The sequence below is a fragment of the Bos grunniens genome, chromosome 1 (assembly GCF_055505025.1).
Source record: "Bos grunniens cultivar Pamir isolate PY7600 chromosome 1, Bosgru_T2T1.0, whole genome shotgun sequence".
Classification (NCBI taxonomy): Eukaryota; Metazoa; Chordata; class Mammalia; order Artiodactyla; family Bovidae; genus Bos; species Bos grunniens.
Genome location: NC_141165.1, coordinates 38,014,172 through 38,028,745, shown reverse-complemented (window position 1 = coordinate 38,028,745; position 14,574 = coordinate 38,014,172). Strand labels below are relative to the sequence as shown.

Sequence of the window (14,574 nt, the reverse complement as noted above, 5' to 3'; positions counted from 1 at the left end):
AAAACCAGGGCAAGCACAGACCAGCAGTGGCTGAGTGAGTCTCTTGCATTTTCAGAGGGAGCCCTTGGAGTTTAGAGGAAGAAGAGTCTCACGGAGGTAAAACTGTGTGCCAAGGTAAATAAAATCTATTTTACATAAAGCTACTATCTGCTAGCTCCATACCTATAGCAAGTGAATTGGATATTAACCTTTCAGAAGAAAAACAATATAGATTCAGACTTCTTGCTGGGACTTTGATGGGAGGGTCCTTGCTTGTTTGGGGAGAACTAAGAGCATCTAAAAGGATGGGAAGTGCTCCATCTTTCCTTGCTACACATTATTACCTTTTTTTCAACACGTATGAAATATGTGAATTTTGCAACATGAGTAGTTTTAACTAGCAACTGTCCTTCCTCTTTAAAATGTACCATTTCCTTTCCTGGCAGAGGTTTTCAAGCTGTTCAACCACTAGAGGTCTGTATTACCTATTTAAAAAAAATCATACTCAACTGATTGTCCTTCAGTTCTCAATTTCAACACCTATTTCTGTGTTTTAAGATTTAAAATCTTCTAAAAACACAACACCAGGGAATAAAAATCACAACACTTTAGGAAATGAAGGAGAAAAGCTAGTAGGAACCCTTCCATTCAGAAGGGTGCCAGGTCTTTCCCCCTCTGACTAGGAGACAATTGAGTACACCTTCATACTCAGAAATACAGAACCCACAGCCAGTCACAAATCTGGGGAGCAAATTTATTTTCTGGAAAACAGTTTTTTCCCCAATATATTTTAAGATCTCTGTCTTCATTTTAAATATAAAGCATTTGTTTTCTTATCCAAAGCAATTCAGTTCTCAGTGTAGTTCAAGCTGTGCCCCACCCCCCAATAGTTCTTAGAACTCCAATTTTACTACCTTTATGAGGGTTTTTAAATAAGAATTTCTTTTCTTGGTGACCCAATGTTAGACTAAAATTAATGCTCTTTCATGCTTAATTTATAAGACTTTGCTGCAATTTTATAAGCAAATGCATGAGTCTTGGGCTAGCCTGGGTGGAGCTATATTAATGGTATAGCTAGTTGTTTTGACTGCAAGTTGAGTCTCCCAAGTTTTCACCGGGTTCCACGTTTGCCAGGGATTTTTCACTAGCATAGCCCATTTTGGGCCTGCCTTCTGCCAGCAGCAGCACTGACTCTGAGCCTTCCATAAATCAGAAATGAGGTGTCCTGTTTACAGGACACCTGATTAATAGTGATGAAAGCTTTCCATAGCGTTATAGAGTGGGCCTCCTAAAACACTACACACTCATATATTCACACACTTATATGGAATGGAGGTAAGGAGCTATAATTTACTGAGTATGTAAAACCAAGGGTTTGGGATTTAGAGGCTGGATTTTCATAGATTCTAATTACTCCTGCATTTGGAGTAAGTGGGTACATTTGTTGCCAGGCAAGGTGTAATGCTATAAGCCTTGCCTTCTTAAAAGGCATTATTGCATAATGTTCCTGGCCTGGAAAGCCTCCAGAAGCATAAGCAGGTCTTTTGTGGCTTCTCTCTCAGTCTGTCACTTTATTAAAACACAACAATTTGCAAGTGTTATTTAGCAGATCAGCTGGGTTCATTTCAAAGGCTAATATTTAACAAAGGGGAAAATAACTTATTCTAATCCTTTTAAAAAGTGTTTTCTATGTATTCTTAGGCAATTTGCCTAGTGTTTTCTATAGATCTCAAAGCTAGGATTCAAGGACAGTTTTGTAATGTTTTACACTGCGTATCTATGTAATCCAAACGATCAGTTCTACAGCAGAAGGAAACTAATTCACAGTGCAATAAGTTATACTACAGACCACATTATTTAAAGTGGTTAAGTTTTTCATTTCCTGTTGCATTTCTGTGTATGGCTGGTGGCATATGAATTAACAATTTTCTCACTGAAATGTGACAGAAAAATATCTGCTTTACCCAATCCTGAACATTACTTTCAGACCTCCTGACTCTTCTATTATTATTCAAAATTATGCTAGCTTATGCTTGCATCTAATAATGTATAAACATATTAATTAAATATTAGCACAGTGTTTACTTGTGCTAATGCTAATTTGCTTCAATCATGCCTGACTCTTTGTGACCCTATGGACTATCACCCATCAGGTTCCTCTGTCCATGGGATTCTCCAGGCAAGAATACTGGAGTGGGTGGAGGTGCCCTCTTCCAGGGGATCTTCCCCACCCAGGGATCCAACCTGCATCTCCTGTGTCTTCTGCATTGGCAGGCGGGTTTTTTTTTTTTTTTTTAACCACTAAGCCACCTGGGAAGCCCTCACTTGTACACACACACACACACACACACATATATATAAGTGCTGATAGTGTAGCAGTTAATTAAAAACAGAGAAAGGAAGATCTCAGGCTTTGGAGAATTTGATGAGTTATATCTCGGGGAGAAATGAAAACTAGAATGTTGGAGTTAGTCCCAGATTCCAGTTCTTGTCTTGGTATTGGTTAGCGATATGATGGACCCCTTAGACTCACTGTGAAAAATTGAACCCAATGAGAAAACCTAACTTGTAGCTTTGTTTTTGTGAAATAAGTAAGAAAATGGAGATGAAGTGACTGACCCAGTATCTGACCAAGTAAGCATCCAATTTAAAAGATGTTAACTAATGCATTCTTTTTGTGTCTGCATTAAAAAACCCAGCAATATAATACAATAGCAATAATCCTAGTTATGTTTAAGTGTTGTGAGAAGGCAATAAGGCCCAGTATATGAAACAGTATCAAGCTCTTCCCAAAGTGATCTCCCAAAAGGTTTCACCCATGAAACAAGACTGTAGGTTGGGAGAGTTTTAAAGATGATTCATTCTTGAATTTTTAATTTTTTTTGAGTGAGAATATTGTACCATTTTGATAACTTTATAAATCTCACTTATTTTTTTTCTGCTCAGGATGATGACTTAAGTTTGCAACTCTACTAGACTAAGAAGATATAATGTTACCCTGAAATAAGAGTTAACTACAGATAAACTATTTGCAGGGCAGTTAAAAAGATGAAGTTAAGGATAGGTTCTACCTCAGGGAATTGAAAGAAAAAAAATGTGATGCTTAAAATACTATTTTCAACCCTTATATTACCTTACCCCACATGATTGAGATAAGTTTGTTTTGCCTAAAATACTTTATAGTGTCTCCTTTCAGGAGAAAAATCTGTGGGAGAGGAATTTGAAGGAAGCTGTGACCAACTAGCTTTTTATTAGGGACAGAATGCTGATTAAATTTCAGGCATTATTTTTAACTCAACGTGTCTTCCCAATACTATTTGGGTTTAGTGTGAACACTGAGGTATTTTGCAACAACCATTGGCGAGAGCAAAGACCAACTACTGACATAGAACTAAAAGGTTTTACTCAGAGGAGCAGGACTAGACTTTGGCACTTTGGCCTTTATCCAGTAATTTCCAAGGACACACTTGAGTTTCAAAAGAGATATGTGCTTCCTGAAACCACAGGCCCTCGCCTGGACAAGTCAGTGTCAATTCAAACCAACTTTCATGTTTTTCTGTGAGAAAAGGAAAGCTCCTCATTTAAAGTGGCATGTTGTATGTTCCCAGAATGTTCTAGTTCTTTTGCAAGGGCTGATTTTATGAGATGTCAATGATATGAGGGGTCCTGGGAAATAAATTCCTATATCATTGTAAATAATTGTTTATACCATCAGCAGCCCTGGGACCTGGAATTATATCAGACGTTCTTCTGGGGTTATATTTCGGTTTAGAGAGCCAGTCACACTTAAGGACTGAGTCTCTTATCTTTTGTCAACTCAGCACAACCTTGTTTCCAGAAGCCTCCTTCTATCACCACCACTTTGGAAATCAAATCTGCATTTCCACTTCAAACTGCATGGCCTATAACTCCTCATGCACAGGAGAAATGTACAAAAATATTTTACTATGGCATTGTGAACTATAGCAATTGGGTATTGTTTTTCTAGAATAAAGGAAATCACATTTTTCCCCCTCATTCTGTCCACAATCACTTCTCATTTCTCACTTGGGGGAAGTCTCTAAAGGAGGCGTGTAAGGCACAGGCCTATTTGGGGGAAGCATGACATCACAGATGATTCGGTCCTTGGCCCTATCGGCTGGAAATAGTAACTAAGTCCTTTGTCTAAGCTGGTAAGAGAGGAGCTGCAGAAAATCAAATTAGCAGGAGAGAAACTATTCGTCTTCATTTTCTTGTTTCCAGCCTGCAAATACAGATTGTTAAATATGCCTGTTCTCTAATCCTCATTAGGAAATCTTGAAGAATAGCAGGACAGGAAAAAAGGCATGGGGGTTATGAGAAAACACCACCACTAAAAAATAATACAAAGTCAGAATCGTTCCTTCTCATTCAGACTGTCTTACGTGTTTAGAGGTGGTAGAATTTGAAGTTTTTCATTAAATTATTTTATTTCAGTTATATGTGGATGGATGCCATGTATACAATCCCAAACATATCATTTTATTCAGAATTTTCTTTTTCCTGGACTTGAAGAGAAAATAATTTAAATAGAATACCCAGTGTATGAAATCATTTTGCATTCAGTGGTAGCCCCAGGAATTGTTAAGTTCACTGGTATATTAATTTCAGAAGGCAAAACCTTCACTATAATAATCTAATGGTGATGCCATGCACCACTAAATCTCTGTTATGGGGGGTGGTTTATTTTCAGGCCCACAGACATGGGATTACAGGTCAGTGATAGGCAAAGTATTCTTGAGGTATACCAAAGGCCCCAAACATATCAGTCGGTGGTCCAGGAGGAACTGACATCAACTGCAGGGTTTTAGTGATTAGCGTTCTAGTAGTAGTCACTGATGATGATGGCTACTGAACCAGTCACTGGGGATTGAATCATGTACCTGACTTCTCTTCAAAAATCTCTCCTGTGAAAATATCTCACTACATTTCAAAGCAGCTTCAATCATGAAACCATTTCAGTTTAAAAATTTCATTTGTTCCCCTCTTCTAGCATCCATTCTAAATTATGTCTCTAGTCCATCTGTCAGTTGATACCCTTCAATTTTTGCTTTACAGATACTGGTCTGTTTGCTGTGTCTTAAATATGCCGATGCATTGCTGCCTCAGGGCCTTTGCACTTGCTCTGCTCTCTCCATTGATCCATCTTCCTCCACACAGTTCCTTTGTTCTTAGTAAGGAGGCTTTCCCTAAACTCCTTTTAGAATTGCACCCTTCTTCCTCACTGCTTCTACACTCTATTTCCATTCTTCATGTCATCCAACATATTCTATACTTTAACTTTTTTTCCTGTCCAAATGCACTGGAATGTTCTATGAGGGTCAGGATTTTTGTCTGCTTTGCTCACACTTTGTCCTTCATGTTGGGAATAGTAATTGGCATGTAGGTGTCCAAAGAAAATACTTATTGAGTAAATAACAGCAGAATCTGTTGTAAATTGCAGCCCTAAATAGGAATAACTTGTGTTTAATATAATTTTCATTCAGAAGACTTTACTCTCACGACATTTCTTTGATTTTTGTATTTTTGGAGTCAGAAGAAACAAACTTTAGGGTTACCCCACATCTGCTCAGTAATAAACTTCTGGGTCACAATAGTTGCAAACTGAAATGCCATCAGGATTTAGACAGTTAAATTTAGGTGTGAAGCATCATTGAGGAGTGATGGGGGCTTTGACAAATAGTTGAGTTCATGTACTATTCTCCCTAAAGGCATTCAGATTTGGAAAAAAAAAAAATTAAGCATAGCCCTGTCAGAAGAGATCCGTCTACCTGTGGTTTTAAAGGTCAATAGGACCATGAAGACATTTCTAAGTCATACTGTTTTTTCTATCTCTTTGCAACTATTCACTCAGGCTTGGGTATGTGCTTGATTCCACTTCAGGACAGGAATACTCAGCTGATAAAATCTAATTACATTTGCTTCCCAACTAAATTGCATGTCACCTTCCCCTCTTGCGACGGAAATGGCCCCTCTTGGGTCCTCAGCGTCTGATTATTGCAAACCTAATTGATTTGCGACATTTCATTAATAAAGTTAACTAAAACTAATTATACATATTGAAAAGAAGTTTCCTGTGAAATGAATTATTCTATTTAGCTTAAGGGTTCTTAATTGTTAGAATGAATTGTTGAGGAGGATTGAAACATTATTTTCTCTTGAGATCTTTATATATATATATATATAATACATATATATGTACATATAAATATGGATTGATGGATGTTTATACTATAGTAACTGAAAAAAAGAAGAAAATGGTTAAAAATGAAGGTTAGAAATAACAAAACATCCTCCTCAGAAGATAAAAATCACAAAATAGGTTGTGCATAGATCTCTAATCATTTTAAGATGTCAAATTACGATCTGTTACATTTACCATACAAAGGAAGCTAAAATCAATTTTTAAATTGTTTGACATGTATTATTTTATTCATAGCATAAATTTCTTTTCACTGAACTGGTTCATATTGTATTTCTCACTCTTAATTCAGATGCCATGTGTCTAATTCACCAATCTAATTAAATCAAAATTCTAGCATAAATCCAGAGGGAGCCTATACTAACTATTTCAATTGCCCCAAACCAAGCAGATGCATTGTGGGTCAGTACTTTTCACAGGGTCATTTTCAACATTCCCTATTTGTTCAGTTATATGTAGATAAATATATTCTACATAAAATGAAGATGAGAGTTCATTAATGGTTTGCTGCTAAGTCACTTCAGTCGTGTCCGACTGTGTGCGACCCCATAGATGATAGCCCACCAGGCTCCGCTGTCCCTGAGATTCTCCAGACAAGAACATTGGAGTGGGTTGCCATTTCCTTCTCCAATGCATGAAAGTGAAAAATGAAAGTGAAGTCACTCAGTTGTGTCTGACTCTTAGCAACCCCACGGACTGCAGCCTACCTGGCTCCTCCGTCCATGGTATTTTCCAGGCAAAAGTACTGGAGTGGGGTGCCATTGCCTTCTCTGCATTAATGGTTTAGAGTTGAATAAACCATGGCTGGGCCGTTACTGTTACAGAATAACCTTCTGTATCACATAAGAAGCTGTTCTTGTGAATTACTTGAATTTACATTGCTTTTACACTGCCAAAGCAGGTGCCAAAGAATTTCCTTCTTTGCATTAAGTAAGACACTGAGTTGTTTTATCCTCTTGCTCTGTATACTGACTGCACTGGACAGACCATGAGGCAGCAAAATGCCCATACTGTTCTTCCCCCTTGGCCTGAAGCATCACTGAGTCAAGGTTCAGACACTAGGTCAAATGATAGCCTTTATCCACTGCCTGGTTTTATCTACAATGGCTTTGTTTGCTTTTTATGGTGGCCAGTGCTGTGTGCAGTACTTTGGCTTTGCTTGGGTAAAAGGAGAAGGAAGGCTGCTTCCGATGGGACTTTGGACTTGCGATGTGACATTATACCTCTTGTCCCAGGGACGCCCTGGGAGAGTCCAGTATTTTTTTTCAAATCTGGAAAGGTGCCAAAAACCTAATTCTAAATAACTGGTTATCATCTGCCAAGTTTGTACTGTACTATTACATTTCTGAGATATTTTAGATATTCCCTGAATTAAAAAAAAAAAAAAATGACTCATATATCTAAGTCGTTTTAAGAGTCTTAAAAGGAATGACTAGCTAGTTGAAGGGAGAAGATGACAGCACTTCTAGAACTGGTGAAAAGTGCTTCCTGCCAGCAAAACCAAACTGTGAAATTAAGAGGTGAATTCTCTGAGCTCTTTTAATGATTAAAAATATTAACAGTAACCCAGTTTAAATTAGAATCTCCTATATAGTTGTATGCTGTGCATATCTAGCTATATTGTTTAAACCTAGGATGACTATTCGGAGAAGGCAATGGCACCCCACTCCAGTACTTTTGCCTGGAAAATCCCATGGACAGAGGAGACTGGTGGGCTGCAGTCCATGGGGTTGCTACAGTTGGACATGACTGAGTGACTTCATTTTCACTTTTCACTTTCATGCATTGGAGAAGGAAATGGCAACCCACTCCAGTGTTCTTGTCTGGAGAATCCCAGGGATGGGGGAGCCTGATGGGCTGCCGTCTATGGGGTTGCACAGAGTCGGATACAACTGAAGTGATTTAGCAGCAGCAGCAGCAGGATGAATATTACTGTGAATAAACTATATGGATAATAGGTTATTTACAGTAAACCTATTATTTTATAAAAAAAGCTATTTTTTGGTTTATTAAAGAAAAACAAAACTCCACAGACAGCTAACATTTACTCTGCCTTTTTTTCATTGGTAAGATTTGGATTCATATTTAACAATTCAAAACTGGGTTTGCACCTTTATTATTTATGCTTTCACTGAAAAATGATACTGTTAAATGTGTAAAGGAATACTGGCTGGGTAGTTATGTCTTTTTCATAGCTAGTTATATAGTTATTTCAAATCTTTGATGCTTCAATGACTCAAAGATAAATTTGCTTTTAATTTCTTGCCTTGTGTAACATATAACCATTAGTCCAGGAATCAAATTTAATTGAACTACTAGATATAAGTGACTGGAAAATAATTGAAACTGATATTAAATGAATGGATCACAGTAGAGGATCAATGGTGAATAAGAAATTTAAGTATATAGTGTAAAAGGGGGTGATTATATTAATTAAAATTATAAACAAGCTATTATTCTTTGTTATACAATAAGTTGGAAATCCAGAGACCATTAATATAATACACATTTCCATAAATGATACAGAAATAAATGATCTAATAGTTATTTTGTTTGGTTCTTCGGTTGCTTAAAAAAATAAAGCTTTAGTAAAGTTGGTGTGATTGAGACCCATCTATCATTGTAGGAAAAATAAAATCTTACAGAATATAAAGAACAAAGAAAAAATACTGGCCTTTAAAAATGATCCTACATCTTTTCTAGTTTTGCTTACTTGAAGACGTCAGTGATTCAGTAAAAAAGCCAACAGCCATATATTAGGTCAACATAACTATATGTACAATTTTTCACAATTTTTAAGGAAACAAAAACCTCTAATTTTATAAGAATACATAAAGTATTTAAATAAATATTTAAGTAAAACAGTTAATTCCACATATCTTAATATGCAAATAAATAGGAAAGAGGAAAGGGGCTTGTGAGAGCCATACACCAGATAACCTACAGTTATGAAAATTAGCATTTAAAAAATATTTTTAAATTTCAAAAGACATATAAAAGAGCCCAAAACTTTCTTACCAAGTAGCAATGGAAGCCTACTGCATTATTAATAATTCCTTTATAATAGCACTGTCTAGTAGAACTTTCCATAATGATAGAAATGTTCTATATCTGTGCTATTCAGTACAGTAGCCACTACCTACATGTGTCTATTGAGAACTTGAAATGTGGCTAGTATCATGCAGGAACTCAGTTTTTAACTGCATTTATAATTAATGTAAACAGCTACATGGAGCAGATGATTACCATAGATTTTAAGCCCCTGAATATTTTTATTCTTTTATATGTATTAACCATGTTTTCCCATTTATCATAAGTAGGTTTCAGCCTAAGTATTTTTGTTTCTACAGTATGAAACAAGCTCTGAAATACTGTTTACACATTACTGGTTTAAATCAATAAAAGATCAAAGTTCTGTAGTTTTAAGTTGATGAAAGTTTTAAAGTGACAATACAAAGTTCAGAAGGCCCTTGGAAAACACTTTTTGTATTTCAATATAATGACATGGGTTGGGACGGGGCTTGGAGATTCTTCCAAAGGCAAAGTTGCTAGTTAGTGGAAGAACTGTATGATGTTAGTTCTTCAGTGGAAAATAACTTATTAGAATTAAGTATGTTTTTGCTCATTTATCTGAAACTTAAAGGTCTGAAAAAGTTTAACATTGTACAGGATGTTTTTTTCCAGTGTTTTCTTATTTGTAAGCAAAATGTTGTAGTTATTTGGAAAGTTTTACTACAAATGTGTGAATGTTAATCAGAAACTTAGGGGCTTCCAAAATACAGGAGGAGAGGCTGATCTAAGGACCATTTCCAGGAGGAACGCCCCTGTATTATTATCCTGATTCTTCTGCTTTAAGGCTGAGGAGGTGAATATGTAAAGAGCTCCTTCTGTTCAGTACTCTTAGGATATAAAAAAAAGCTGCTAGTTTTGGTATCTTCCTAACTGGGACATATATTTTAATATATTTTCCCAGAGCTGGATTTTTGCTGAAAATGTGCATAGCCCAGCTTCCAAAATTTCAACTACACCTCACAAAAAAACCCCTAAAGATTTCCAGTGACAGAACTCTGCAGAACGTTACTATTTTTGTCTTCCAAGATTAGAGTAGTCCTAAATAGTTTTCTAACACCACTGTGGACTGCCTTCCAGCAAGTGTTTCCTACTTGTCAATCAAAAAGACTAGTTACCTCTAACATAGGTCTGCCCACCCATCACCTATCTTATCTACCTCCTACTTTGATAAAATCCAGCCATGACACATTCAGAAAGGGACAAGCTACTCTTTTCATTTTCCTTGGAGGAACTAGGGAATGTCTCCCCTGTTAATTTGGGAAGCGGAGGGTTTGTTCTTTGAGCTGAGTTTATGTCAGGAGAAAAAAATCCTGCTAGCTGGGTAAATCAAGGAGTCTTTTTATGAAAAATATCATACAGTCTGTGTGATAAGAGTTGAACTGACAGAGCACCCCCCTAGCTGCTCTGTGAGGTTCTGAGTGGAATGCCCCACTGTGTGACTCCATGGGGCTTATGTCTACCAGGGGTTAAACTGCTTTGGAATTAATGGGTACCTCTGTATATGGTTTTTCCTGTGGTCATGTATGGATGTGAGAGTTGGACTGTGAAGAAGGCTGAGCGCCAAAGAATTGATGCTTTTGAACTGTGGTGTTAGAGAAGACTCTTGAGAGTCCCTTGGACTGCAAGGAGATCCAACCAGTCCATTCTGAAGGAGATCAGCCCTGGGATTTCTTTGGAAGGCATGATGCTAAAGCTGAAACTCCAGTACTTTGGCCACCTCATGCGAAGAGTTGACTCATTGGAAAAGACTCTGATGCTGGGAGGGATTGGGGGCAGAAGGACAAGGGGACGACAGAAGATGAGATGGCTGGATGGCATCACCGACTTGATGGACATAAGTTTGAGTGAACTCCGGGAGTTGGCGATGGACAGGGAGGCCTGGCGTGCTGCAATTCATGGGGTTACAAAGAGTCGCAAAGAGTCGGACACGACTGAGCGACTGAACTGAACTGAACTGAACTGCAGAGGATATAGGCTCAATCCCTGCGGAGATCCCACGTGCCTTGGGGCCAAAAAGCCAAACCATGAAACGGAAGCAATCTTGTAATGAATTCAATAAAGACTTTAAAAATGGTCCACATCAAAAAAATCTTAAAAAAATTCATATTATTAATAATATGTATGTTCTTTATATATTGGAAGGAATGGGCTCAGAATGCCATTCTTTTCTACAGCTTCTGTTTCTGTCACCTGACAATAGTGTGTGTGGCTTTTTGTGCTACCTTCATGGTTGACACATTAGAGAAAATTACTGACAGATACAATGTTATAGGTGTAAGCCATTTACCTGGATGCAGACCTTCTGGAATGGCTTCAATGACTTAGTCAGATAAAACCTGTCATTTTAGATCAGCTTGTCATACATCAGTCTGTAAAGAAAAAAAAAAACATTAAGTGATTCACTGAAAAAGGTCAGATTTTTATTTTCTAATTTATAAAATAAGCATTAACACTACATCTTAAGAATGTTTTTGAATGGAATGAAGCCATCTGTCAACATCGAGAACATATTTTTCCTTATACAGACTTAGGCTCTACTGGGTGACCATCTGTCAAGGGACCTTGTCCTCTTCCTGATTATAGTCAACATCTTCCCTCCTTGTAGATGAATGCTAGAGAAGGTGAAAAAGAGTTTTTGGGTCAACAATAATGCAATTTCTAAGGCATTTCTGGGAGAAGGCAATGGCACTCCACTCCAGTACTCTTGTCTGGAAAATCCCATGGGCGGAGGAGCCTGGTAGGCTGCAGTTCATGGGGTCTCACAGAGTCGGACACGACTGGAGCGACTTAGCAGCAGCAGCAAGGCATTTCTGTAGCTATAACTACTAAAAATAAGAAACATCCTTATAGATTAGATTTTTACTTGTGAATTAACAAACTTTGATATATGATTATTAGAGTATAATTTCTATACAACGTCGTGTTAATTTCTGCTGTACAATGGAGTGACTAATTTATATGTATACATATATCCCCCTCATTCTTGGACCTCCTGCTCACCACCCCTGCCTCCATCCAACCCATCCAGGTCACCACAGAGCAATGAGCTGAGCTCCCTGTGCTTTATAGCATGGTAGTATGATTCTGTTTTATACATGGTAGGTAGTGTGATATACAATTCTTTTCATATAAAGCTTCAGTTCAGTTCAGTTCAGTCGCTCAGTCGTGTCCAACTCTTTGCGACCCCATGAACCACAGCACACCAGGTTGCCCTGTCCATCACCAACTCCTGAGAATCTAACCAAACCCATGTCCATCGAGTTGGTGATGCCTTCCGACCATGTCATCCTCTGTCATCCCCTTCTCTTCCTGCCCTCAATCTTTCCCAGCATCAAGGTCTTTTCAAATGAGTCAGTTCTTCACATCAGGTGGCCAGAGTATTGGAGTTTCAGATTCAGCATCAGTCCTTCCAATGAACACCCAGGACTAATCTCCTTTAGGAAGGACTGATTGGATCTCCTTGCAGTCCAAGGGACTCTCAAGAGTCTTCTCTAACACCACAGTTCAAAAGCATCAATTCTTTGGCACTCAGCTTTCTTTATAGTCCAACTCTCACATCCATACATGACCACTGGAAAAACCATAGCCTTGATTAGACAGACCTTTGTTGGCAAAGTGATGTCTCTGCTTTTTAATATGCTGTCTAGTTGGTCATAACTTTCCTCCCAAGGAGTAAGCATCTTTTAATTTCATAGCTGCAATCACCATCTGCAGTGATTTTGGAGCCCCCCAAAAATAAAGTCAGCCACTGTTTCCACTGTTTCCCCATCTATTTGCCATGGAGTGATGGACCAGATGCCATGACCTTAGTTTTCTGAATATTGAGCTTTTAAGCCAACTTTTTCAGTCTCCTCTTTCACTTTCATCAAGAGGCTCTTTAGTTCTTTGCTTTCTACCATAAGGGTGGTGTAATCTATATATCTGAGGATATTGATATTTCTCTAGGCAATCTTGACTCCAGCTTGTGCTTCCTCCAGCCCAGCGTTTCTCATGCTGTACTCTACAAGTGTTATTGTGCCATAATTTTGAACAAAATCTCCTTAAAAGTTTTTTTCTGTTTTAATTTTCCATAGAAGTAATATATGTATGTGGTACAAGTGCCTAGTTATGGAAATATATAAAGTAAAAGTACACATCTCTTAATTCTCTAATTGTTGCTCCAGGTCTACTTCCCAGAGATATATACTACCAATAGTTTTTTTTATGTGTCCTTTAGAACTTAAAAAAAAGTGCACCCATGTATATAAGTGTGTATATCCATTGCTTCTCATTTTATGCATTATATGTTCTGTACTTTGCTTTCCTTTAAAAAAACAAAAGTAATATGTCTCGTAGAACTTTCTACATCATTTACACAAATCTATCTCACATCATTTACACAAATCTATCTTACTCATAGGATTCTAATCATTGCACTGAAACATGATAATTGATATAATCAGCCCCTAGTGGGCCTTGGGGGCTTTCCAGGTGGCTCAGAGGTAAAGAATTTGCCTGTCAATGCAGAAGACTCAGGAGATGCAGGTTCAATCTCTGGGTGGAGAAAGTCACCTGGAAGAGGAAATGGCAACCCATTCCAATATTCTTGCCTGGGAAATCTCACGGACAGAGGAGCCTAGTGGGCTATAGCCCATGGGGTTACAGAGTCAGACTGAGTGACTCAGCACACATCATGGGCCTTAAGGGTTTTTTTTTTTTTTTGCCTTCTATTTCCCTTTTTTGAATGTAAAAAAGCCTCAATGATCATATTTATATATATGCATTTTTGTACTTATATGATTATACTGGTAGAATGAATTCCAAACATAATTGTCAATACAGATTGTTTATACACTCTAGATTTTTGGAAGATACTTACAAAATGTCCTCTACAATGGCTATATGAATTTAAGATACCAAAAATCTGACTTGTATAAAATTTTGCATTTTTTTCTCAGTCTGATAAGTGAAAAATATATATTTGTTTTGGTTTACCTTTTTTTTTGGTTAGGAATGAGGTTGAGCTTCTTTTTGTTTTCTTATTTTTGCAATTATTTTTCTACTAGGTTGCCTAGTTATGGCCTTCACTCATTTTTCCATTGGGTTCATTGTTTCTCGTTTTAAAAAGCTCATGTCAAAAATTGGCATTTTACATGTAATGTGTGGCAAATAGCTTTCCTAAGTTCCTGTTTATCTTTTGTGTTTGTTTCTGGTGCTTTTTACTACACAACCATTTAAATTTTTTTATGTAGCCAAATTCATCAATATTTTTCATTATGGTTTGGGGATTTTTTAAAGTAAGAAATTGTTTAAAGTTAATGAAT

General features: G+C 37.4%; 1 protein-coding gene across 3 annotated transcripts in view; it reads right to left on the bottom strand.

Moving 5' to 3' along the window:
- AGTR1 (angiotensin II receptor type 1) overlaps positions 1 to 14,574 on the bottom strand; it is a 54,892-nt gene that overhangs the window by 31,931 nt on the left and 8,387 nt on the right. For 2 of the 3 annotated variants that reach the window (XR_015132739.1, XM_086317113.1), the window contains exon 2: positions 11,559 to 11,640. The exons of the other annotated variant lie outside the window; for it this stretch is intronic. The gene's annotated coding sequence lies outside the window, so the exon portion shown is untranslated. The remainder of the gene's footprint in view (positions 1 to 11,558; positions 11,641 to 14,574) is intronic. 3 annotated transcript variants of the gene reach the window in all.